At 38.8% G+C, this 27,950-nt stretch overlaps 1 long non-coding RNA gene across 1 annotated transcript; it reads right to left on the bottom strand.

Annotated features, from left to right (window-relative positions):
- Positions 1-27,922, bottom strand: LOC145807577 (uncharacterized). The gene is made up of 2 exons (XR_014350797.1): positions 26,766-27,922; positions 1-228 (listed from the first exon to the last, which is right to left on the bottom strand). It is a non-coding gene; the product is annotated as an uncharacterized LOC145807577 (long non-coding RNA).
- Between the last annotated feature and the right edge of the window lie 28 nt (positions 27,923-27,950).

The following is a 27,950-nucleotide window of genomic DNA, read 5'->3' as shown; positions in this document are numbered from 1 at the left end:
TGACAAATCACAAATATATATGGTAAAACTAGCCATAACCAACTTCCAAAAAACATATACTAAATGGAACACAAACCGCCCATAAAATAAAATAATTCTAAATAAAATCTAACCACAATGTATGCACAAAACCGACATAACAAGCTAAAACAAAATAATGAATGTCCTAGAAGTTCATGCAATTGAGTCTCCGCAATGCCATGGGTCCACTCTAAATCCTTCTAACACCTGAAAATGATAAACAACTAAGTTAACTGATAGCTCAGTGAGTAGCAACATGGATAGTAAATACAGTTTTGAAAACAGGGTTCAATTCCAAAATAATATATATATATATATATATCACAGAAACTAGATTAGCATACAATTTTGATAAAGATAATCTATTTCAAAAAAAAAAGTTCCACAGTTCAACAGTTAAAATACTCTTGTCTCCCAAGAACATGATAAATGACATTTTTCACTTGACACGGATTACAACATGAACACCAATTATTTTCTGGGTACCAAGAATAACAAGTAACATGCCACAAAGTTCTCAAGGCAATAAGCTCATTGGATCCAACATCGAACCAAGAGTCATCCTCGAAATGGCAACTCAGGTCTTTTCTCTAAGACGATCCGATTGAAGATCACTTGGCCTAGCCTAGGTCTTTTCCTTACAATCGTTGAGCACTAGAGTCATAACGGCCCAACCCAGATCTGTTCCCTAGTGACCAGAGTCACCACACACAGTGGAATAATTTCTCTGAACTAAATTATACATATGGTCCCGATAATCAATACAATTCAGTTTCGCAAAACATTGTAGTTCACCATTATAAATATGAGACCATAACAAATAGTTTACAGTATGCCAAGTTTACACATGTTTCAGAAATAATTTAACTCCATTGATAATATAATAATTTATTAAAACAGTTTAGTTTTGAAACAACAATTAAATTTTTCAACAGTTCAGGGTAGGGGAACATTTATAAAAATATGTAGCATGCAACTACTCACTTGAACACGGTATAATATAATCCTCGAATAAAGTATGAAAGTCCAGCTAGTGCTTGAACAAAGTATTAAAACTACACGTCACTACTAATTCAAATATACTAAAAAGAATAACAAACTAAGTAATCCCAAACTAAAGCACACTAACACAGCTCAACCCCACTCACTGTTACTCTTAAATAATACCTAAGTTTATGTTCTTCAAGGCCTAAAATCACCCAAGGCATGGGTTCAAATTGAAACTTAATTAAAAGTAATTTCAAGATAAAGCAGAATTTTAAACCAAGTTTTCCTAATCTATTTTCTAACTTTGAAAATTACAAAACTCACTCCTTTAAAAAATTTCAAAACCTCCAAATATCAACTAATATATCCTAAGTTTCAAACCCAATTGGTGTTACTTGATTTGCTTATCAAAATAATTATTTACAATTAATTATGCCCAAACAGATTGTTTTATGTAGCACTTTAAAGAAATTAATGCTTCTCTTAGTATACACGAGCAATCAATGCAAGGCAAAAAATGTAAAAAACTAGACTCGTAAGGTTCTAATGATACTAATTTGATAATTTTCAGATTTATACCCAAAGAGAATGACACTTTTGAAGTTACTGTTTTACACCAATTTTCTGGACAAATTTGAACGCACCAATTAATATAGATTTTGACTCCCAAAAATTATGAGAAAATTAGGATATGCAATTCAGTATGTAATTAATCTACTGTAAAAAAATTTAGTTCTAAATTCATTCTTTTGATATGATTTCTTGATTTTTAAAGTTGGTGATTATGTGCAGAATTCTAAAGATATCCACCATTTAAGCACGAGTTCTGCTTCTTAATTTGCTTTAAGATTTCCTTAAAACGGAAATATATACACAAAGATTGTTATAGTACAAAAGGTAAGCCAAGACTAAACTATTATATGGGTCACTCATGCACTAATATTTGCAGCCCCAAACAATATACACAGCACCATAGTTACATCCACAACATCCACTTGTACTTGCTTGCAAAAGAAATCAACTACACCCAAAACCTCCCATCACCAACCACTAATTTTTCACACCACCATCCATCATCCTCACAAGACAATGATGTCAGCAATTAAATGACTACACCATAACCTTATCTAAAAGAAACAATAGCATACGTGAATATATATAAAATACTTACTTGCTCTTTGCTTCAATCTCCTTCACAAGCAACCCTTCTCTCTCTCTCTCTCTCTCTCTACCTTTCCCTCTCTCCCCCCCCCCCTTTTTCTGCTCATGGCTGCTGCTATATTGGTGGTGAACAAATAAGAGAGTAGGATTTGTGTTTATTTTATTTTATGCTAGTGGTGGGCACACATAATGCATGTGAAGGTCAAAGAAATAGATAAATTTACAATATATATATATATATATATATATGAGTTATATGCAACTCAAATGGTAAGAGCCTTATTTATTAATTTTGTGATCTAGAGTTCAAGTCACACCCTCTTCTCTATTTTTTATTTTTATTTTTTATAATAAATCTTGCCTCTAAATTAAAGATTTTCACCGTAAATTTATTTCGGTTTAAAATTAATTAAAAGACCCTCCAAATATTTAATTTGCACTTTAAGATTCACCATCAAAATATTTGAGATTGTAAAATTATTATTATTTAATTATTTACTTTATTTTTATATTCGTCATCGCTGATCTTTAAAGCCAGTAGGGAGTCTACCCTCAGTGGCTGCTATCTGTTTATAACAAATCTGGCCACAAACATCTCGGCTAGGCCTTCCCAATTCTTCATACATCCTTTCAGCAGTTTGTGGAACCAATCGGATGTTATTTTTCCAAATGACGATGGGAACACCTTACATAATAACTATTCATTCCCAATTCATAAAGCCATTGAATTTAAGTATAAACTGACATAAAAGTTTGGGTCAGACTTATCATCATAGATCTGAAACCCTGGCATGCGAAACCTTTTCGGTGCTTCGAACGCATCCAACTTTACTGAAAATGGTGTCTTCAGCTGGGCGTTGGATGTGATCTCGCCATCATGTCTCTTCTTTTGGAGGTAATTTCTCAAGCCCTCCTTTGTTCATTCAGGAGCTCAACTGTCAGTCGACTTCAACCTTTTCAGCGCGCTACTTCCTGTGTGAGGGTGCGTTCTCTTGGACTTCTCTACGTTTTCTGCATCATCGAAACAAAGGCCCTACCCGTGGATCTACCAAAATCTCTTGACATAGGTCTCATTGGTTCGTGGTGTCCTCTAGGACTCCCCATTCCTTAACTCTGTGCGCCAGGCATTCATGACTGCCTATGTGAGTTTCCCTGTCCCTTGCCATATTGCGGGACAGTTGGCACTATCTTCTATCCTTCCTTCTAGACACTAGCTTTGGCTGCTGGGGCCAGTGTATCTTGCAAGGGAAATGTTGGTTGCATTGCATTGATCTGCATCATAAAGTTTACTACTGTTTGAAAGTTTGTTAACTTGTTCACTATGTCCTTTAACTCTTCATCATTTCTCAGGCATCTATCCTTCCATACCTGAAGATCACCGTCATGGTAGTACTCATCTCGGTTACCTTTCTTGTTTCCATTTCGACCCCTGGCAACATTGTTCGCCTCAGGATCTACCTCATGCACTTCTTCATTGTTGTTTCCCCCTCTAGCATTAGGATTCATGTGTTCCTCCTCCTCACTACGAATGTCATCCTTAATTCTCACTTCCTATCTATTGTTGCCCAGTTATTCTATACTAAGTTTTCATAAATGCCACCAAATTGTGGGTGTTGATTTCCGACCACACAACCAAACAAGAAATTTAGCTAGAGAACGCGGCAAAATATATTAAGCCAACTGCCTGCCAACAAGAAGATAAGAATACCGCGGTGGCTCATCCACTCGGAGGCACTCCGGCGATCAAGTCAGTCAAACAATCTCTCAAAGATACCAAATAAGTACTAAACTCACAGAATAAAGCGTACCTTAGGCCCACGAAGGTCTCTCACTTTTATAGCCAGTAATGCCCTAGTCCCCTAAAAGTCTCACTTCATAGGACTCAAGCACAATGCTTATCCCGGACTCTTAGCTAGATAGGGATAAACTCCTCAAGAGCTTTATCCTTATCCAAACTAAGTGTCTTCTTTTATCTAGAACTCTTGTCTCTTATCCAAATATCTCAGATTCCAGCATTATCGCACCGAACCTTGGCAAACATGACTCGTCCACGTGACATCTCGGCCGATATCTCGAAGGCACCTTGGCCACGTGGCGTCATTATCAAAATACTTCCCCACAAATACTAATATTGTTATGTTACCTAACAAACGCTTATATGACACATTATAATTATGAAAACTTCATAGATGCAATTTAATTATGCTCGAAAGAAAGTATAATTTTTATAACTTATACAAATTTATTTGTTTTAATTTTACCAATTGAATTATGATACAAATATATATTAATAATACTTGCAACAAAACATCAATACAAGTATTTAAAATATATAAATATATATATATATATATATTTTAGACCAAACCAAACCAAGCTGTAAGTCCCATCAATGGGGTCGGCTACATAAATCCATTTTCTCCATTTGACTCTATCCAAGGTCATATCATTAATCAAATTAAGGAGATTCATATCTCTATTTACTACACTAACCCACGTCAATCTAAGTCTGCCCATTCCCCTAATACTTCCATCTACCGTCACTGTATTGCATCTTTTCACTACTGCCTCTGTTAGTCTCTGTTGTATATAACCAAACCATCTTAATCTATTCTCTCTCAACTTATTTTCTATCGGTACTACTCCAACCCATTCTCAAATATATTCATTCATAACTCTGTCTTTTCTAGTCTTACTACACATCCATCTAAGCATCCTCATATCAACAATACTCATCTTATCTATATGTTGTTTCTTAGTTACCCAACATTCCGTCCCATATAACATCGCTGGTCTAATAGTCATTCTATAGAACTTTCTTTTTAGTCTAGTGGATACTCGTTTATCGCACAGTGCCTTAGACGTACTCCTCTACTTAAGTCACTCCACCTTAATTCTATGAACCATATCAGCTCCAATCTCCCCAGCCATTGTGATAATCGATACTAAACAACGAAAATATACACTCTTAGGTAGCGCTTGGTCCTAAATCTTCACTTCTCCTCTACTTCTATTGTTACTGTTATTAAAATTACACTCCATGTACTCTGTCTTAGTTTTGCTTATCCTAAATCCCTCAAAGTCTCCAACTTAGTGTAAACTACTACTCTAATCTCATCCACTAACACGATATCATATGCAAAAACATATACCATGGCACATCATTCTGAATATTTCTCGTCAACTCATCTATAACTAAAGTAAAAAGATAAGGACTTAGGCCTTGTTTGATTGTTCGGATTGGATATAAGGATTTTAGGAGGATATGTAATACCTAAAGATAAAGATGGGATATAATATGTTGTAAAATATGAGATGGATTATATATACTGTGGGGTTACTTATACTATTTTTGGTTAAGATAGGATATAGAATAGGATAAGAGGAGAGTGATTTTTTTACCTTTGGATGAAAGATGAGCTATATCTGACAGTGGGGAATATACAATACTATAGAGGGTGGTATTGCATATCCCCCTTTTTGTATCATATACTATCTGGACTCTCTATATCCGGAGCAACCAAACACGGGATATAGGGAGACAAAAAAAAACATGTAGAACCCATCTCATATTATATCCAGCCCCACACCCATATCCGACCTTTATATCCGGTAAACAAACAGGGTCTTAAGGTTGATCCTTAGTGTAACCCTATAGTAATTGAAAATTCACTTGTCTCTCTAGCCGACGATCTAATAGTGGTCACTACACCTTCATACATATCTCTAATCACATTAATGTAACCTTCTGTCACTCCCTTCTTCTCTAACACCCACCAGATTATATCCCGAGGCACTCTATTATATACTTTCTCAATATCAATAAAAACCATATGAATAATTCTTTTCTTTTCTCTATACTTTTCTGTTACTCCCCTCAAAAGATAGATGCTTCTATTGTTGAGCTACCAAACATAAACCCAAATTGATTCTTTGACACCTCTGTTATATCTCGCAATTAACGTTTCATCACTCTCTCACACACTTTCATTATATAACACATTAGCCTGATTCCTCTATATTTGTTACAATTCTGGACATCTCATTTATTCTTATAGATTGGCACTAAGATACTCTTCTTCCACTCCTCTAACATTTTCCTAGTCAAAAAAATCTTACTAAATAACATAATCAACCAAGTCACCCCCTTCTTACCCAAACATTTCCAAACTTAAATAGGGATATCATCGGGTACTAAATTCTTATTCGATTTCATCTCTTTAAGTGCAATCTCGATTTCAAATTTCCTAATCCTACGATAAAACTTGTAATCTTGATTTTCCTTATTACTGCCTACTTCCTCCTCTTTTGACCTACCTCTATATTCCTCATTTAACTACTTCTCAAAATAGTTCTTCTACATCTCTTTAATCTTTTCATCCTTCACCAACACCTTAGAGTCCTCACTCTTGCACTTTACTTGATTAAAGTTTCTCGTTTTCCTCTCTCTCTTATCTTAGCAAGTTTGTATGTCATCTTCTCTCCCTCCTTAGTATCTAGTCTAGTGTTTAGGCCATCATAGGCTTTCAACTTAGTCTTTCTCACTACTTTTTTGACCTCCTTATTAGTCAATTTATAGCTTTTAAAATTTTTCTCAGTTCTGTCATTCTACCACTTTTTAAAGCATTCTTTTTTTGTTCTCCTCATACAATTGGCCATTGAGTTACACATGGTGTTAGCATCATCTTCCAAGTCCCAAATACCTTCTTTATATATTCCATTCTTAAATATTTCTAGTTTATTCCCTTTTAGGTTCTACCATCTCATCATACGATGCCCACTATCCTTCTTGGCTTGGTATTGTCCTTTAAGACATAAATCTAATACCAAAATCCTATGTTGAGATGTTAAGCTCTCTCCAAGAATCACCTTACAGATGCTACATTTTAGACGGTCTACTTTTCTTACTAGAAAGTAATCTATTTGACTCCTAATTGACCCACTTTTAAGGTCATCAAATGCTCTTCTCTCTTCTTATACATAGTATTGGCCACCATTAGGTCAAAAGCCAACACAAAATCTAAAATACTCTCTCTAGCCTCATTTTTATCACCAAAATCATATCCACAATGCACCCTCTCATATTTTAGTTCATATATTCCTACATGGCCGTTGAAATCACCATCTATAACTAATTTCTCTTCTACGGGTATCTCCTGAAATATCTTATCCATTTGGCCTCAAAAATCTCTCTTAGTCTAATCATCTAATCCTACTTGGAGGGTGTATACACTAATAAAATTCACTATATTTTCTCCAATAACTAGTTTAACTAACGTTCACTATATAAGCATTTAATCTTTTATTATTGAACGAATTAGTTGGTGATTTGCTTATTTAATGATTTTTATACTTTTATGAAAAACTATGCGAAAAATAGAGAGGTAATGTGATAATTTATAACAAATAAACAAATAAGCTACTTATCTAGCTTGTTCCCAAACTTAATATTGTCAAAATATAAAATAATTTATCCATTTGATGGGACCTTTTTATACTAGCCTTGTTTGGGAAGTTAGCTATTTTAATTAGCTATTTGACTTTTAGCTATTTTATCCTAACTAGAATAGTTGTGTTTGGAAAGTTGGTTAGCTTTTTTTTTATAATTGATTTAATAGTTCTAAGAGAAAAAATGAAATAATTATGGATTAAATGTGATATTTTGTTTTATTGAACATTTTAACCTATTTTATCTTTTAATAGACTATTTTAGCCTAACCCTCTTCTCAAACACCCCATCGTATGACAACCATTATTATAATTTAAACTTTCATGAAAAGTCTTAAGTGGAGTCTACAAATGCTTAAATTATTTTTATACGTTTTAATTACTAAACTATTACCCATTACAAATGGTTAAATTATTATTATTATACGTTTTGATCACAATAGGCATCATTTTATCTTTTTTGAGTCATATCACTTTTTTATTTTTATTTTTTTGTATATTTTTTATAAAATGTTAAAAAATACATTTATTTAGATCATCCCAAATAATCTCTTAATCAAGATATTTATTTAAGATCAAAGGTTAACGAAGCATCCTATTTTTATGGGTGCTCAAGCCAAAAGTCCAATTTTGAATTTTTATTACTCAAAGATCCACGCTCATAACTACTTTGTCCATAAGGACATGATTTTGCGCAATGACCAAACTACCCTCCATATGTATACTTTGTTTCCAGATCAAAACCCTAGTCAATCTCGAACTAGTGCCTCTCTTTCTCACTCTCTCTAGAGTCTTTTTCTCTCTCCCTCCCATCAGCGCCTCTCCACTCCCTTTCCACCGCTTTACCACTGTCTTCGCCACTCCATTACTCTCAATTCAACCGACCTAGACACCACTCGTTGCTTCACGCCGCCTCTAGCATTGTGGCAACCACCGCCAACGATGCGGTGTTGACTTTATCCACCACCTCTACTACCGGTGATGTCTCTCCTCCTTCCACCGCGAAAGTTAAATTGAAGTAGAGAGAGACAGACATACAGACAGATAGACAAACAGACAAATACAATGACCAAATAAACTCAAATCTGGTGCGATCATTGGGTTTGATAAAGCTTTAGTCGGAGATCTGGTCTGGTTAGAGACTCAATGTCGCGACAACCAAACCTTCCTCACCAAGCTCTACCACCGGCGCCGCAGTCTTCCTAGGGTTAGGGTTTTGCACCATCATCTTCCCTCAGATCTATCCTCTCCATCTCAATCTCTATATATGTATATATATGTTGTGGTTGTATTTGTGTTTGATAGTTAAATCAGATCTTGGTTTTTGATTTGTTTGTTCATTGATAGATGCACATATAAGGCTTTTAAGATTTGTGTGTTGTTTTTCAATGGTTGAATTAGATCTGATTTGATTGTTGATTGATAATGGCTTCAGATAGGTGGTGATGGTGGTGGCTTCAGATTGATAATGGTTTCAGATAAGTGGTGGTGGTTGTTGATCAATGGAAATCAAATTCTTTTCTTCTTCTTGTTCTGTGTTGAAAATGCAGATTGATCTGACTCGTAATGCGACTATCTATCATTATATTTGTGTATATAATGAATTGTTGCTTAATGTGTAGTCTGATGATAATAGGGTTTAGAACATATAGGGTTTGGTTTGGATTGCAACATATAGGTGTTGGTGTATGTAAATCTGTGAGTCTGTGTATGTATGAGATTGATTTGGAAAAAAAAAATTGATGTTGATGATAATGATTGCAATAGATAAACAAAAAAGTTAACGCAGATTTTCAACATATAGAAAAAAAAATGAATAGATAGATAGAATTTAGGGGAAAAAATTGACCAGATAGATATAAAATTGAATAGATAGATAAAATTTAGAGAAAAATTGAACAGATAAAATTGAAAAAATTTGAACAGATAAGAAATTTTTTTGAACAAATAGGAAAAAAATTTGAACAAATAGTCAATGAAAGTCAACAGATAAAAAAAAAGTCAAGGAATAAAATTGAAAACAAAATGTCCTTCAAAACCAACAAAAGGACTTCTCATCAAACTATTTCACAAAAGGTGAACATCTCACCAATAAAAAATATACACTAGACTTAATGCCTTAGACACTCTCTAACTTAGATTTATCACCAATTTTCTCCATTTTTATTTACTTTAAATTTTCTTTTCCTAGTTTTTATCAACCTTGATTTCAGTTCTAAGCCCTCATATCCTGGAATTTTGCTCCTTATCCATAGGGATGCATGAAATTTTTTGGCTAGTTTGAATGATCTTTTTGGGGATGAATTGCACTACATTCCCTTAAGATTTAAAAAAAATACATCAAATCTTATAATTATGGCATAAATACACTTGCATAAGTAGATTTAAGTGTTGATCATTAACATATTATACAAGGCACACAAGACTATTAACGACCACAATTATTTTAAAAGGAATACCACTGGAACATTATTTTTGACAAGCTCACATAAGCTTACATATATGACTGAACATTATTTTGAGAAACCAATGAAATAAATAATAATAAAAAATTAGGACAAATTACACTAACGGTCCCTATAGTTTGGGCCTTGTGTCACTTTAGTCTCTGACTTTTCAATTATGACACATTTAACCCTGAATTTTAAATATTGTTCCAAACAAGGACAATTGAAGATACCATTGCTCAATTTGAAGGGTAAAATTGCCAATTTGATAAAATATAAACTAATTTGACAAAAATAAATGTCAAAAAGATATTTTTGAATTTTAAAAAATTATTTCTACCCACTAAAGATAAAATTATATAAAATTAATAAATCTTTTGGACATTTTTTTTTTACCAAATTAATTTTTATTATGTATTTGGATGATGATCACATAATAGGTGGTTATTTTTATCTTCATTAAATTAGTTTCTATTTTTCTAAAAGTCAAATATGGTGAAAACTTTGATGTCATTATTAAACCAATTTATTAAATCAAAAAATCCAAAACTATAAACATTTCATGTATTAAATATATCAATTACACATTAAAAAACTAACAACTGCCCATTACATGATCATCATCCAAACACGGAATAAAAGTTAATTTGGCACCCCAAAAAAAAAAAAAAAACTAAATGTCTAAACGATTTATCAATTTTATATAATTTTTATCTTTAGTGGGTAGAAAATATTTTTAAAAATTTAAAAATATTTTTTTGACATTTATTTTTGTCAAATTAGTTTATATTTTTATCGAATTGACGACTTTACCCTTCAAATTGAGCAACGGTATCTTCAATTGTCTTTATTTGGAACAAGATTTAAAATTCAAGATCAAATGTGTCACAATTGAAAAGTCAGGGACCAAAGTGACATGAGCCCCAAACTATAGGGACTGTTAGTGTAATTTATCTAAAAAATTACTTTCATCATCAAAGAACTCGGCTTGGGAACTGGGAACTGAGGTACACGGTGGGAAGGTGTTACTATTGATCTACTCTAAGGTGTGTTTATTTGGACGGATTAGATAAGAAGGGATTATAATCTATCGGACTGTTAATCTTGGGATACATTGTCCCCGAACTATTTGGTTGGACTGGATTTGTATCCTATGTTTGTTTAGTCATGGGATTAGATGTCTAAATTGGATTATTTTTAGTGAATCTAATGTTTGGTTGGACAGACTGGATAAGAATAACTATTCAAAAGACTATTTTACCCTTGTAATTTATAATTTTTATTTAATATATAATTTTAAATTTGTAATCTATAATTTATAATTTAACAACACTAAAAAGTTTTAATTTATAAGGCCATAATTTTTAATTTATTATTTTAAATTAACAATACTAAAAAAATAATTTTATTTATGTGCGGGGAGCAAATATTCAGGCAAGCCCGCACTCCTTTCTTCCAAGCTCCTGTCTGTCCGATAGACCTGCGAGCACAACGGCGATGAGCTACCCAGCGGTGTATGGCCGGAAAACCCCTCCGACGATCAAGTTAGACACACACACAGGGATCGAGAGAGAGAGAGGACTGAGTTATGTTTAGTGTTTATCTCACCAAAATGTCATCTGTCTCAACATGGGGGGCGTAGACTCGCTTATATACCTTCTGCGCCCCAAATCTACTCCCATTTGTCTTTCGACACGTAGTGCTGCTATCCCATCTGTCAGCACAAATCTTGCTGAACACCACTTAACCAAACTGCCAGCCCACTCTACTGGGAGCTCGGCAGCCGGGCTGAATCTTCTCGGCTATCAACGGCCGTGCTGTGCAGCTGGCCAGAGCGCTCTGCTCGCCGTGCTCAATGAGGACCGAGCTCGGCTGCATCCCGGCATAGTCGAGCTTGGGACAGTTCATGCTGGTTTGCCGCCGGCCCTCCTGCCGGGCTAACTCATGAACCGTGGAACAACAACGCCGTTCCTGGCGCCAGACATCTCACTTGCCCGGCCTCTATACCATGAAGCCAAGTAGCTCGATCCAACCACGCCTTGCCTTAACCGAGCAAATCCTTGCAGGGCACGGGCCGCGCTACCTCGACCCAATCTTGTTCAGCCCAAATCTATCCGGCCATTACCACGGCCCAATCCAGATCATAAATCTCCCTCTCAATTGCCCCTTAATTCCGTCCGCACAAGCGTGACTGGGATTACCTATTCTGACCAGGGTAACACTTCCTCGGTCCTTGGTTTGCAATACGGTGACTAGGCTAGTTGACATGCCTGTCTTCAAAACTTGTCCGGTCGACGTCTTGATTCACCATCCTGTCTTTTCAATATTGACGCCGCCGTCAATAGGGACACGTGTCGTGCGCTGATTAGCCTCGAACAGCCAAACATCACGTCCGTTCAGATTCAAATTTTTGGCGGTCTTCCTCCCCTATATACGCCATTTCCTTCTTCATTTCGTCTTTGCTGATTTTCCTTCATCCTTGCTGATCCAGAGCTTCTGCCCTTCCTTTCTTGCCATTACTGAGTTCGTGTTCGAGAAAGTAACCACTGCTCTCAACTGGTAAGTTCTTCAACCCCTTTTGTTGTTATTTCACTTGGTATTTCGCATATTAGGGCACTAAATCCGTAGGTTTTAGGACATAGGCACCCAAAACCGTCCCTAACCCTTCACTCTCTTTGTTGTTCTTCATTTTCTCTTATGAACACTGAAGATCTGGGGCGGACCGAGCTCTAGATCTTCCTTTGATCCAAAAAATCATTCAGACCGAGCAAATAAGCAGTTTGTCCCAACCTTAGTCGAAACCGAGGTAACCAAATGACTTGGCTGTTCAACCGGGCTAACATCTGGTCTGCTTGAGCGACCGGGATCCTTGGTTAGCCTTATCGACCAAGGTGGTTTGGAACTCTTCATGACCGAGCTAAAGTCAAGCTCGTTTTGCGCGACCGCGCTCCCTCTTACACTTGTCATCCTTTTCCTGCAGAGTCCAAGGGGGACCACAGACCATTACCAAGGCTCTCAAAGACCGAGCAGCCATCAATCACCAATCTGTGCCAAACCTCCTCAGCCGAGCTAACTTAGTCGGCCACACATTGGGCGCTTCTGCTTCCTTGTGGACACTCCAACTGCCTTGGCCGCTTTTCGGGAAGAGTATGGTATCCCGGCAGACGTTCATTTAGAGCTCGGCGCCATAGACACGAACCCTTGGGGTAGACATGACCAATGCCCCTTCACCGTGCTATCCATTATTAAAAGAGGACTTCGCTTTCTGGTCAATCCTTTGATGACCGAATTCTTGCGCCGGACCGGGCTAGCACCCACACAAGTTTCAACCAACACTTACCAGATAATAAACGGGGTTCAGGAACTGAACAACCGGCTTGGAACCAACTTAGGTTTAGCCGAGATACTCCGCCAGTATACCCTCGGGCACACAAGCGGTGGTCTCGCTTATTACCTAAAATTTCGGCCGGGCAGAGAAAAAATAGTGACCGGCACCCCAGATAACGACTTACACAATGACGACTTCTTCTGGGTGTCTAGCAATTATGAAACAGCCGACGTACCAGGCTGGTTTATTAGCAAGAACTTCGGTTCCACATGTAAGCCGTGCTAACTTGCTTGATCAATTGCCTTTGTTCCATATTCTGTATTTTAACATTTTTCTTCTTTTCTTTACAGCGATCCAAACCTTACAAGCCAACTACCACTACCCCAACGAAGAAGCCATCCGGACCGTGCTCCGCTACCGCTACCGGGATTGTAACGAGCTACTCGGTTACGTCCAAACATATAGATACTCAGCTCCTCGCCGGAGTAAGGTCACTAACTTCCTCCGTGCTCCGTCACCTCCTCCAGACCTAAGACTACCGAACGTGCCCCTAATCCGGTTAACCGAAGAAGAAGAGATGGCAAAACGAAGCCGTATCAAGAACCTCCTCACAACAACTTCCACCAAGATACCGAGCGTCATCACCCGCTCTCCAGCTGCCGATCAATCCAGCGGGGCCGTGGTTGCGCTAGCGTCTCCTGCTGCCAGGCAAGCTAGCCAAGACAACCGCCGAGCTGGGAAACGGCCTCGCGCAGACCCCTCTGCCAAGCTAATTGAAGAGCTGACTACCGAGCAACCCGCCGTCACCGTCGACCCAACACCGACATGGCAACCGCAGCTCAAACACCGGGGTAAGGAGATCCCGGCAACAGCTTCCGTGAAGGGCGACAAAGAACATCTTCTCGCCTTTGACCTCTCCAAGGCCCTTCTCCTACCAAGCGACGTGGTCGGCAGCGACCATGTTCCAGACACCCAGTTGGTGAAGTCGGCCGTAAAGTCCATAACCAGGGTAAGAGTCTCAAACTTCTACTCAAATTTTCACAAGTGTTTGCACGGTTTCCTCTTTGATCAATCTTTCTTCTTGCAGGCCATCCAGAAGCAACACTTGGTCATGGAGCGCATTCATCGACTGCGGCAGAAGGTGAATGACACAACCAGCCAAGTTCAAAGCCTTCAAACCAAGCTCGGCCGAGCAAAGTCTTCACTGTAGATAGCAAATGCGGACAACTCTCAGTTGCTTGGCCAACTTGGTGACGCTGAGAAAGAGAGGGATGCGCTCCAGGCCGAGCTGGATGCACTGAAAAAGTCCAGGGAGAAGGAGCTGGAGGACGCAAATAATGCCAGCTTCAAGAAGGCCAAGGATAGCTATAAAAAACAAGTCTTTGCCACCCAAGATATATACTTCAAAACGGGTTGGAAGTCTGCTTGCGATCAGCTCGGCCAAGGCCTAGGACCGACGTGTTTGCCTCTCCGCCGGCTGTCTTCCTACCGACCTATCTCGTGCCGTATGCCAACGACGTCTTCAACGCGTTACAGGCTGAGGCCGAGGAAAGACTAGAAGGAGAAACCGAGGCAAATGCTGAGGAACAGGACCGCCAAATGGAGGAGCAGCCCGGCCAAACTGAGACCGATGTCCAAGACCAATCACCAACGGTCAACTTGGATGCAACCGAGGATGAATTCACTAACCTTTCCCCCTTGGCTTAGTTTTCTTTTTCTTGCTTTTTGTCTGAGCATGTAACCGGGCTAAGTTCCCCACCTTTTGTACTTATTTTCACATCAATGAAAAACCTCTAATTTCATCAAGTGTTTGCACGGTCTTGAAGCTGAGTAACTTTAACTGGACAAAATACTTCGGCAACACTAACCATCTTGCATAACTTAATTAACCAGAAAAGACATCTCGATTGCAAGCATATAATTGAATAAATCATCAACTGTTTCAACCGGAACAATGCATCTCGGTTTGAATAAATAATCAGCATAGTCAACCAGAATAAATCATCTTGGTTGCAATCTCAGAGTTGAACAAAACATCAACTCGTTCAATCGGAATAAACAATCTCGGTTGAGAATCTTCAAAGTTGAGCAAATCATCAACGCGTTCAACCAGAGTAAATCATCTCGGCTGAGAATCTTCAAAGTTGAGCAAATCATCAACTCGTTCAACCGGAGTAAATCATCTCGGTTGCAATCTCAATGTTGAGCAAATCATCAACTCGTTCAACCGGAGTAAATCAACTCAGTTGCAATCTCAGAGTTGAGCAAATCATCAACTCGTTCAGCCGGAGTAAATCATCTCGGTTGAGAATATTAATTAAAAAGCAACAATTAGAATACTAAGGCAAAGATGAGACACTTCTATATATTGACAAAAAGAATATTACATTCTGAAGTGTAAGGCAAAAAATTCCTTTGCACGAAAAGAAAACAAAAGCTAGAAATAATACAGTTTGAGGTTGGCCGCATTCCATGGCCGGGGTATTCCTCTACCATCCAAGTCCTCCAAGTGGTATGCCCCGTTGCCCGCCAAACCGGTTATCTTGTAGGGTCCTTCCCAATTTGCCCCTAGTTTGCCTTCACCTGGCACCAGGGTATTGCCCATGACCTTCCGCAAAACCCAATCACCGACTTTGAACGGTCTGGGGTGCACCGTTTTGTTGTATTTTCTTGAGAGCTCTTGTTGGTAGGTAGCCACATGGATGAGAGCCTTTTCCCGACGCTCTTCCACAAGGTCCAATTCCAGGGCGATGGCTTCAGCTCAGGCTCAAAATTTTCACTTCTGAGGGTGGGTATTCCAACTTCCAAAGGTATGACCGCCTCCATGCCATATGCCAAAGCAAAAGGGGTTTCCCCGATAGATCTTCGCGGGGTTGTTCGGTATGCCCAAAGGTGTTGGGGAGTTCCTCAACCTATTTTCCCTTGGCTTTTTCAAGCCTTTTCTTCAACCCATCAAGAATGGTCTTGTTTGGTTCCTCGGCTTGACCGTTGGACTGTGGGTAAGCCGGAGTGGAGTTGTAGAATTCAATCTTCAAGTCTTCACAAAATCCTCTGAAAAGGCGTCCGTCAAATTGGGTGCCGTTGTTAGAGATCAGAATTATGGGGACGCCAAACCGTGTTACCACATTCTGCCAGACAAACCGCTTGACGTCTTTCTCCTTGATTGTTACCAAAGGCTCTGCTTCAACCCATTTGGTGAAGTAGTCTGTGGCCACGATGAAGAACTTTCGGTTGCTTGGTGCAGTTGGGAGTGACCCCACTATATCTAGCCCCCATATCGCAAAGGGCCAAGGGCTGGTGAGGGAAAGAAGTTCCCTGGCTGGCTGGTGAATCTGGTGGGCAAACTTCTGGCACTTCTCACACTTGCGAACATACTTCTATGCGTCGGCTTGCATGCGCGGCTACCAGTAGCCTTGCGAAATAGCTCGGTAGGCCAAGGACCTTCTCCCTATGTGACTGCCACAAATGCCTTCGTGAATTTCGTACAAGAAGACTTCCACGCTACTCGGGTGCACACACTTCAGGTAAGGACCGGTGAAAGACTTCTTGTATAAAGCGCCCGATGGAGAGAGCCAAAACCGCTCTAACTTCACTCGCACTTTATGTGCTTCCTTCTTGTCGGCTGGAAGGGTCCGCTCTCTGAGAAAAAGGATGATAGGGTCCATCCAAGAAGGACCTAGCTCGGCACAGAGTGCTTCTGTCTACCCGGTTTCCTCAATGCTGGGCCTCGGAAGGAATTTAATCAAAAGAGGATTGGGGGATGCGCTGTCGACCATAGAAGCAAGGCCGGCCAACTCATCTGCTCGGCCATTTTCTACTCGGCCGATCTGTTGGGCCCTGATCGCCTGAAATCGCTTGATGTGGTCCTTGACCAGAGCTTGGTACTTCATCATTCGGCCATCCTTTGCTTCGTAAACCCCAGAAACTTGGTTAATCACAAGCTGGGAATCACTGTAAACCATTAGCTCGGATACTTGCATCTGAAGCGCGTTCTTGAGCCCGGCCAAGAGCGCCTCGTACTCAGCCTCATTGTTGGATGCTGGGAAGCCAAGGGTGATAGAATGTTCAATAGTTAGTCCGTCTGGCGAAATCAGAACTATGCCCAGCCCGGCACCATGACAGTTCGAGGCTCCATCAACAAAAAGTTTTCACATTTCTCCAACAAAGAGCTTCCAACACTCTGAGGGGTCCTGAGAGGCTTGAAGGTTAATGGGATCACTGTTGCTCGACTGTCCGGCTTCCAATTCCATGCTGAGCGATTCCACTTCAGCCCCCCTTGGTGATTCGGCGCCAGACTCAGCAAGTTGATCCATAATGCCTAAGTCCGTAGGTAAATCGCCAGGTTGCAGTATTATGCCGGCCGCAGGCTCTGTGTTGAGCGGTTCCATTTCTTCCCCCCTCGGTGATGTGGTACCGGACAGAGTAGGTTGGTCGGTGATACCCAACTCCGTCATCACATCGCCTGGCTATGATATCGTACTAACTGAAGGTGCTTCGGCAGGGCGTGCAAGTTCCGCGTCGCCAATACCGCCAAGCTGTTATATTTCGGTCGGGCTTGCATTCACCTCTTCATCTGCCGAGGCAATATCGACCGGGCATACCGGATCAGTTCCAGGTGAGAATTCAGCAACGAAGTCGGCCAAAGTTTGGGCTTTTATGGCAGTGTGCGACTGGAACTTGACGTCAAACTGTCCCAACTCGACCGCCCACTTAAGCATTCGACCGGAGAAGTCCGCCCGCTCGAATAAAGCTTTGAGGGGGAACTCAGTCAGAACAATTATTGTATGCGCATGGAAATAGTGCGCCAACTTCCTTGTGGCCATCATTAATGCCAACGCAAGTTTTTCCAACAGCAAGTATCTCGACTCTACCAGTAACAAGGTTTGCTGACGTAGAAGATGGGGAGGTGCTTGATTCCTTCTGACCGAACAAGCACTACACTGACTGCATGCTATGAAACGGCCAGATAAAGGTAAAGTTCTTCGCCGGGCTTCGGTGTTACCAACAGTGGCGCCGAAGATAGATACTTCTTGAGCTCAGCCAAAGCCCGGTCACACTCTTCATCCCATGAGAACTTTGACTTCAATGCTTGAAAGAAAGGACGGTAGCGATCTGATAATCGGCTTATAAATCGATTAAGCGCGGCGGCCATTTCGGCCAGATACTGTACGTCATTAGCCGAGCTAGGCTGCTTCAATTCTTGTACGGCTCTGATCTGTGTGGAGTCTGCTTCGATGCCTCGGTTCGTGATTAGGAAGCCTAAGAATTTTTCGGATCCCACGCCAAAGGCACACTTAGACGCATTCAGGCGTAGCTTGTGTTTTTTGAGAATGGCGAACATCTCGGCTAAGTCGGACAAGTGGTCTACTTGATGTCGGCTTTTAACCACCATATCATCAATGTAAGCCTCCATTGTCCGGCCCAGCAAAGGAGCAAACATCTTAGTCACCATTCTTTGGAAAGTCGCCCCGGCGTTCTTCAAACCAAAAGGCATGACTCGATAGCAGAAGAGTCCCCTTGGTGTAGTGAATGAGGTGATCTCTCGGTCCAGGCCATGCATGGCAATCTGATGGTAGCCGCGGTAGGCATCCAAGAAACTGAGCCTGTTATGTCCAGCCGTTAAATCCACAAGCTGGTCAATTCTGGGCAGAGGGAAGCTGTCTTTCGGGCAAGCTCAGTTGACGATCTTGTAATCCACACAGACTCGCCACTTCCCATTTTTCTTGGACACCACGACCGTGTTTGAAATCCCCTGAGGATAATGCACTTCCTGAATTGCGCGTGCCTCAAGCAAGTTCTTCACTTCCTCTGCAACTACCTCGGCGTGATGCAGCGCCGATCTCCTCATTCGCTGAATGACCGGCTTGGCTCCAGGAAAGATGTTAAGGTGATGGAAAATAAAACTCGGATCGAGGCCGGGCATGTCGTAAGGCGACCATGCGAAGACTTCGATATTAGCTATCAAAAACTCAACCATCTCGGTTCTTTCTCGGGCGGTATCCGAATTCTTTGTATCAATTCGCACTTTCACCAATTCATCAACGGCTTTGTCCTCGGCCTTAGTACCCACATCATCAAGGACTCTCCAGTCTTCCGGTCCTTCAATCATTTAGACGAAGCCCTTGGCAGCCCGGCTCCCGTTCACTATCACGAAGCATTGCTTCGACATGACTTGATCGTCCCAAATCTCCTCAATTGCCCCCATAGCCGAGGGAATCTCATTGCCTGGTAGTAGGTTGACGCCACGGCTTGCATAGTGTGAAGCCATCCTCTTCCAAGGATCAGGTTATAAGTAGATGGCACCTGCAACACCCAGAACTCCATCTGCTTAACCACGGATCCCGCTTTGACCGGCAGGATAATCTTTCCCAAAGGCCACTCCGGTTGTGAGTTGAAACCAACCAGTGGCGAAGTTGCCGGAGCCAAATCTGTATCCCGGAGCTTGAGCTGTTTGAACGCGTCGTAATACATGATCTCGACCGAGCTTCCCTGATCGATCAAGATCCGTTTGACATCGAATTCTTTGACGCGGAGTGTAACCACTAGGGCATCGTTGTGTGACGTCTGAATGCGCTCTAGGTCCCTTGAGGAGAAACTGATCACATCTTTCTCTTCGGTCTTCCCCCTCTTGATCGCAGGCTGAACCGACAAAACTTCCCTCATGTGTTCTGCCTTCTTAATCATACCGCGGAGCTCGCATACACGCGCCAGTTCCACTATGCCGTGGATGACATTAACAACCCCTTGTGGAGGCGCATCCCGGTCATCCGGTCCCCGCGGATCAACCGGAGCTTGATTTGCCTTCACGCCTTCATCAATGTAAAGGTCCAGGTGTTCGGCTGCGACTAGCTCTTCCAAGTGCTGCCTCAAAGGCAAACAGTCCTCTGTCCGGTGGCCGCGCTCCCGGTGAAACGTGCAACGGTACCGCGGATTGAAGCCCTTCTGTCCGTCGCCCAACTTTGCAGGAAACCGAACATACTCCTCGTCACGGATTTCACTAAGTACGCGATAGATTGGAATCTTAAAGACCGTGGTGATACCTGTCCTGGCCTTCAAATTTCTGTTTGCATCGGCTACGTCATCCCGGGGGTAGTCATTCCGGTCATTCCGACGTCCCCTACCCCGATTTTTGCGATTTGAGCCATGGTCCGATTCCTCAGTGCGGTCATTTGAACGGCTGGACTCTTGTCCAACGTGCACTTTGCCAGCCGACCTCTTGTCCGTTGCTACCGGAGTTGCCTTCGCGGTAGATGCTGACGCATCATCCTCCACTCGGATGTGCTCATTGATGCGCTGCATTAGCTAGCCCATGGATGTCAGCTGGTGCATGGTAAGCGAGTCACGCAGTCTATGTCCGACCGGGAGACCACACTTGTATTGTGTGATTGCAAGGTTGACCGGGCAATCCAAGATCTCATTAAAGGTCTCCCAATATCTGGAGTTGTATGCCTTCAATGTGTCGCTCGGTTCCATCTTGACACTCAGTAGGTGATCAACTTCCTTTGGTGTTTTGGTGTTGGTTTTGAAGCGCGTCACAAAGGCTTCGGCCAACTGCTGCCACCTTTCAATGCTCCCCTCCGGCAGCCTCTCGAACCATTTCAAACCCAGCTCGCCCAAACTCGACGGGAAGATCAAGCACATAAGAGCGTCATTGCGCCTATGTCCGGCCATGACCTGTCGGAAATGACTTACATGCATGTATGGGTCGGTTTTTCCGTCGTAGAGCGTGAACTTTGGCTGGTGGAAGCCCACCGGAAGCGATGTTGTCTCTATATCCACAGAGAATGGAGTGGCACTCAGCCTCTCCAAGTCTGTGTCTACAAGAAGAGGCGCGGCTGGGCGGGGTGGAGGCATTCCGACCTCCTTGCTGGCGTGAACCCCATAGGATAGCCGCTGGAACGCCGGCACCCTCTGAGCCTCCCACCGGCGAGCCCGTTCCTTCAAAACTACCCGCAAATCCTCTGAACGAGCGGAATAAGAGTACCTCGACGTCGTCACCGGACGTGAGGGCTGTGCTATCTTGCGCGCTGGATTTCTCTACATGCACGTCGGAATCTCCAACCTTGTAACTTCTAGTGATAGAAATTGAAGGAGTGTGCCGCTGACTCTGACTGCCTGAACGGCGGGATTGGGTGCGCTCACTGTGGTCTCCCTTCCCAGCTACACCTTTCCCTTTGACATGCCGCTTCAACTCCTCCATCTCCGCCGCCATTCGCCGAATGACGGCGTCCTGGTCCCTTAGCTTGTGTTCCAGACGTTTGGCGTGCGATTCTCTCCGCCGCCGATGACCGTCTGGACTCCGTGAATGACCATAACTTCTTCCGCGCTTTATCCCGCACGTCTCTTGAGTGTCCTCCAGGAGAAGCCTCCAGGTCCGCCATCGAAGGAATGATGGTGGGATGTCCTTTTCTCCGTTTGCCCGACTCCGGGGTAACTCCGTCAACGGCAGACAGCGGAATCTCTTCGTTGTTCGTCATGGATGGCGATTAGATGAGCCTGGAAGACAAGGTTTTGTCTGCAAAGTTCCCACAGACGGCGCCAATTGTGCGGGGAGCAAATATTCAGGCAAGCCCGCACTTCTTTCTTCCAAGCTCTTGTCTGTCCGATAGACCTGCAAGCACAACGGCGGTGAGCTACCCCGCGGTGTGTGGTCGGAAAACCCCTCCGACGATCAACTTAGACACACACACAGGGATCGAAAGAGAGAGGACTGAGTTATGTTTAGTGTTTATCTCACCAAAATGTCATCTGTCTCAGCAGGGGGGGCGCAAACTCGCTTATATACCTTCTGCGTCCCAAATCTACTCTCATTTGTCTCTCGACACGTGGTGCTGCTATCCCATCTGTCAACACAAATCTTGCTGAACACCACCTAACCAAACTGCCAGCCCACTCTACTGGGAGCTCAGTAGCCGGGTTGAATCTTCTCGGCTATCAACAGCCGTGCTGTGCAGCTGGCCAGAGCGCTCCGCTCGCCGTGCTCAATGAGAACCGAGCTTGGCTGCATCCCGGCATAGACGAGCTCGGGACAGTTCATGCTGGTTTGCCGCCGGCCCCCCTGCCTAACTCATGAACCGTGGAATAACAACGTCGTTCCTGGCGCCGGACATCTCACTTGCCCGGCCTCTATACCATGAAGCCAAGTAGCTCGGTCCAACCACGCCTTGCCTTAACCGAGCAAATCCTTTCAGGGCACGAGCCGCGCTACCTCGGCCCTATCTTGTTCGGCCCAAATCTGTCCGGCCATTACCACGGCCCAATCAAGATCATAAATCTCCCTCTCAATTTAATATATAAGTTTAATTTTTTAACAATACTGAAAAAATTATAAGGCCATAATTTTTAATTAAATTTAATTTATAATTTATATTTTATATTTTATATTTTTTTATTTAATATATAATTTTAAATTAACAACACTAAAAAAATAATTTATAAATGTTCAAAATACTATTTTACTTTTTTTCAATTGTTTATTAAGCAATAGCATGAGGGTAAAATAGACATTTTACACATTAGTCCCATAGGATACCAATCTCATAGAAATAATCTCACCCCTCCCCCTAGGATTCAATAATCGTTCATATGAGGGACTATTAATCCGGAACAAAAAAATTGAACCAAACTAGTCTAATCTCATGAAATAATCCCTCAAAACAAACACACTCAGTAAACAATCTCTCCACACACTGAATTTAATTACATTTGGGATTGTTGGATTTAGTTTCTTAATAATGGGTGATACACTGATGAATTTGATATCTCAATGAAAATCCTTTCATTTTTGTGTGTATATATTTGTGATTTTTTTTTATTTATTGTTGTTAGATTTATTGTTGTTATATTTGTGTATATCATCAATTTATATTTATCGTTAATTTTGCATTTTGTTTTGTCCATTGAGAGTTTATGTCTGGTTTAATTTTGCATTTTGATTTGTCTGTTGAGAGTTTAGGTTAGGTTTCAATGGTCATTCATTTTGAAGGTTTGGCATGTTTTGCGGAAAATTTATTCATTTTTATTTAAATATTAGGTTAATGTTTGGTTATGAAAATGAGACTTGGATAGATTGTTTATATTACACTACCTTATTTCACAAATGAAAAACGATAGTGTTATACGTATTAATTGATATATTAATTAGTATATTAATAAATATTATAATATTATTATTTTAAAATTATGACACTACTTATTATAGACTCAAAACTTCTAAAATTATGTTATATCATCTGTTAATATATTAATTAGCATATTAATTGGTACATATAGCAATTATTGGTGTGTTTCATTATTAGCTAAATATGATCTAATATGTTAATGGGGTGAAACGCCAATAAATCTCAAGATGTAATCTTTTGAACTGTTTAGTTTTTTATTTTTTTTATGAACCCAAATGTCCCATTAAAGTGGAAATTACATAAAATGATGGTCACTTACATGTTTGAGTTTAATTTTTTAAGAATAAAAGTGGGTTTCTCAAAATATAAAATTATACATTTGGGCAATTTACACTATAGAAGTTTTGGATTTTCCCTCATTCTAAAACAAATTCCACATTACGAACACAAACCTAACACTCTAATGTAACACGTAACACTTCAATGTAACATACTAAAAAATTCTTTAGTGTACTTTTCCCAAACATAACAACGTAACACTCAAAAAAAAATTGTGTACTTTTTCTAAACGTAATGCTTCAATGTAACACAAAAAAAATTTCATAGTGTATTTTTCTCAAACATAACACTTCAATCAATATAATCTCAAACGTAGCATTCCAATGCTACATATGTACTTTTTTCAAACGTAACACTCACAGTTTGAAATTATACATTTATCCAAAACTTACTAAGGAATATTTTTACATTTGGCAAAAATACACTAAAATTTTTATTTTTATTTTTTGGCGTTACATTAGAGTGTTACATTAAAAAAAAAAATTGGAGTGTTATATTAGAATGTTACGTTTGGAAAAAATAAAATAAAAATACACTAATATTGTATTTGGTTAGGAGATTTAAGAAGAGATTTGGAAAGAGAAATGTAAAAGGTATGTGAAATGTAAATAAAATATACCTATATTTCACCTAATTTGATAGACATTTTCCCTTTCCCTTTTCAAATCCCTCCCTAAATCCCTCAACCAAACACAGCGTAAGGATTTTTTTGTGTGTTACATTAAAATGTTATAATAAGAAATTTTTTTGCGTGTTACATTAGAGTGTTACATTAAGAAGTTTTTTTTTGGAGTTTTACGTTTGAGAAAAGTATAGTAAGGAGTTTCTTTATGTGTTACATTATGGTAATACACTAAGATTTTTTTATTTTTATTTGAGTGTTACATTGGAGTGTTATGTTAGAGTATTACAGTTTGAAATTATACATTTGGCCAAAACTTACTAAGTAGTTTTTGTACTTCTTTTGAAATGTTTGAAAAATCTCACATCCTTTTTGGAATGTTTAAAGAATCCTATATTTTAAGTTATTTTTGTATTCTATTTAAAATGTTTGCCAAATAAAAAAAAAATTACATAAAAATTCATCTCAAATTTGATTCTTATATATTATGTACTTTACTTTTCTAGCACAAAAGAAAGAAAAAAAAAAAAAAAAAAAAAGATAAAGAACATAATAGAAATAAAGATATAACCGTAAATTTAATTTTTAAATAACATATTAAATTTACCTTTCCAAAATCAATGGGACTAATTAGTCCATAAGAAAATCCTTAGAACTAAATGAATCATCATTCTTCAAGATGGGATTTATAAGTAAATTTTTCATGTTAATATGTACAAAAATATGAAAGGGATATAAAAAATAATATAAAATTAATTACCTAAAAGTCTTATTTACAAATATTATGGTAGATCAAGTCGTATTTACAAATATTATGGTAGATCAAGTCCTATTTACAAATATTATGGTAGCTCAAGTCCTAGTAAGATTTTTTTGAACAAATAAATCCTAGTATTATCAGTTTTTTTCAATTTTTAAAACTAAAACAATATCAATTTTGAATAATAATGTTTCAGATAATTGTTACTGATAAAAAAACAGAGCATGGGATTAAACATTTTTGCCCTTCTACTTATTGGTTTAATTCAACTATCTAATAAAATCAAGAACATTATCAGTTTTTTTTCAATTTTAAAACTGAGAACATTATTATTTTTTATTTTTAAATTATTTTTTTCAGTTTTGCACATCAATATTCCATCATCATGCTCCTTTATAGACACAAAATTTTTAATTTTGCACAAAAAAATAATTTAGTTTTTTTTAATTTTTTCAAAAAATTTTGCACATAATTTTTTTTTTTTAGTATTTTCAATTTGAAAGTTAATATTTTAAAATTTTGAAAATCAAAATAAATGTCAAATCATCATGTTCCTTTATAGATAATCATAAATGATGAACAATTATTGTTTAAAATACAATTCCAACTATTAAAAATTTAATGGGACTTGAAGGTTCAAAAAATCTTAGTTAGGACTTAATGGAGTATGAGTTCATAAATTAGGAATTGTGTGTAAATGCCCCAATAATATGATAAGGGTAAACTACCAATAGGACGTAATCGTTGAACTTAATTCTCATCAAGTCCTATTAAAAATAAATCCTAATAAAATTGTCGCTAAAAATTATTTTTTATGAGAATTGTTTGCATATGTAGTTAAAAATTGACAATTAGTGACTTTTTTGTCATAATTTTTATAAATTGTCACCAAAACTTACAATTAATGACTTTTTCTGTGATGAATTTTGTTTTTCTATGATGAATTTTTCAAACTATTACTGAAAGTTAAAAATCAATGACTTTTTTTTGTGTCAGTTTTTTTTTAACTGTCGCAAAAACTTATAATGAATAACATTTTTTTTGTGACATAATTTTCAATCTGTTACTAAAAATTAGTAATTAGTGACTTTCATAATAATATTTGATGAAAAACGTCATTAATTCTCACAAAACTTATTGAATAATAAGTGTATCTAGGAAGACCTAAACGTAAGTCCTCTAATAATAAATATGAATAATAAAATAAAAGATAAAAAAAAATGCATAAAAGGATAAAAAACTAATATAAAGCCGTACATTTATTATCTTTCATACTTTATAATAGTGGGGTTAATAGGCATGCACATTTATTACCTTTTATAGTGTTTTTTTCTTATTTTTAATTCCTTGACTTGCACAAGCTAGTTAATGATAATAATGGAAAACTAACATAAAATAAAATACAAAATTAGGGCTAAACATAGATTGATCATATAATCAGCATTATTAACAAACTAAATTCAACAACACTGATACGCACATGAAATGAAATTAAAGTGGATGCGTAGAGGAGAGAGATGTATGTGTTTACTTGTAGAAGATCGAAACATGAATGAATGAATCAATTGTAGTTGAGTTCGAGTCCCATGCCATCGTGAATTTCGTAATCCTTGAGAGTAATGTGGTCCTTGTAAATGGTTTACCACTTCTGGATCCTGATCTGCTCGGCTCAAGTTCCAGTCTGGGCAGCAACAAGCTTCTTGAGATCGCCAATGGCGTCGTCCTCGTTGCACTTCTTCAAAATATAATTATAAATTATAAATAAATAAAATATAATTATAAATTATAAAAATATAATTATAAATTATAAATAAATAAAATATATATAAATACTTAAATAAAAATAAAAATTGTTGAATAGTATTTATTAATAATATTTAATAAAATCATAATTGATAAGAAAAGTCACTTGTTTTAAAGAAATTAAATTTTTTGACATTCCCTCCAAACAAATTGATTGAATGTTAGATTTAATTTTGGAAGAAAATAAAATTTTCAACTCTCCTTCCAATCAATATGATTCAAATAATTTGATTGAATCCACATATAATTTTGTTGGCTCTCTTGAAAAATCTTTTTCTATAAATAGCAATAGACATTCATAATCTCCTCAAGCTTCCAATAAGAATCCTCCTTATGAGAGGAGACTCTTAAAGTAAAAATTTTTAGTTAAAATTTTAAAATATATATATATAAGAAAGAAATAAAAAAAAAAAAAAAAGTTAAGACATAATTTTAAATAAATAATAAAAATAATAAAAAGTCGACCCTCAAAACTCGATTCTGGTCGCCAGTTCGACCACCGGATCTACCGATTTTTTAATTTTACACCAGTTTTGGCCTTGGTCAGGATATAGAAGGTTTTTTAGACCAGAACAAGGCTCGGTCCCGATCCACTTCAGGTTTCTAACAATGGATGGAAAGAGACGTAGAGAGAGGAGAGTTTGGGTAAGGTTGATTTATTTCTTTTTACACCAAGTGAGGAGGAAGCATTTGATCTTTCGGATGCTAATCCGGAAACTTGGTAGTCTAGCTTTGACATTCGAAATATTGTAACATATCAAAATTTAATTTTGACAATTGACAACATGCCAAAATGGCAAAACCCATGAAGATGCACCAAGTTAATTGGTAAAAATTTTACATCATACCATGAATACTGTCACCAAATCACAAGCTGAGTGAGGCCTATCAAACACACAAGTCATCTCAGAAT

This window comes from Camellia sinensis, chromosome 14 (assembly GCF_055761805.1).
Source record: "Camellia sinensis isolate YWXY chromosome 14, ASM5576180v1, whole genome shotgun sequence".
In the NCBI taxonomy this organism is placed as follows: domain Eukaryota; kingdom Viridiplantae; phylum Streptophyta; class Magnoliopsida; order Ericales; family Theaceae; genus Camellia; species Camellia sinensis.
The sequence above is the reverse complement of the archived record's forward strand: the minus strand, read 5'-3'. Positions and strand labels throughout refer to the sequence as shown.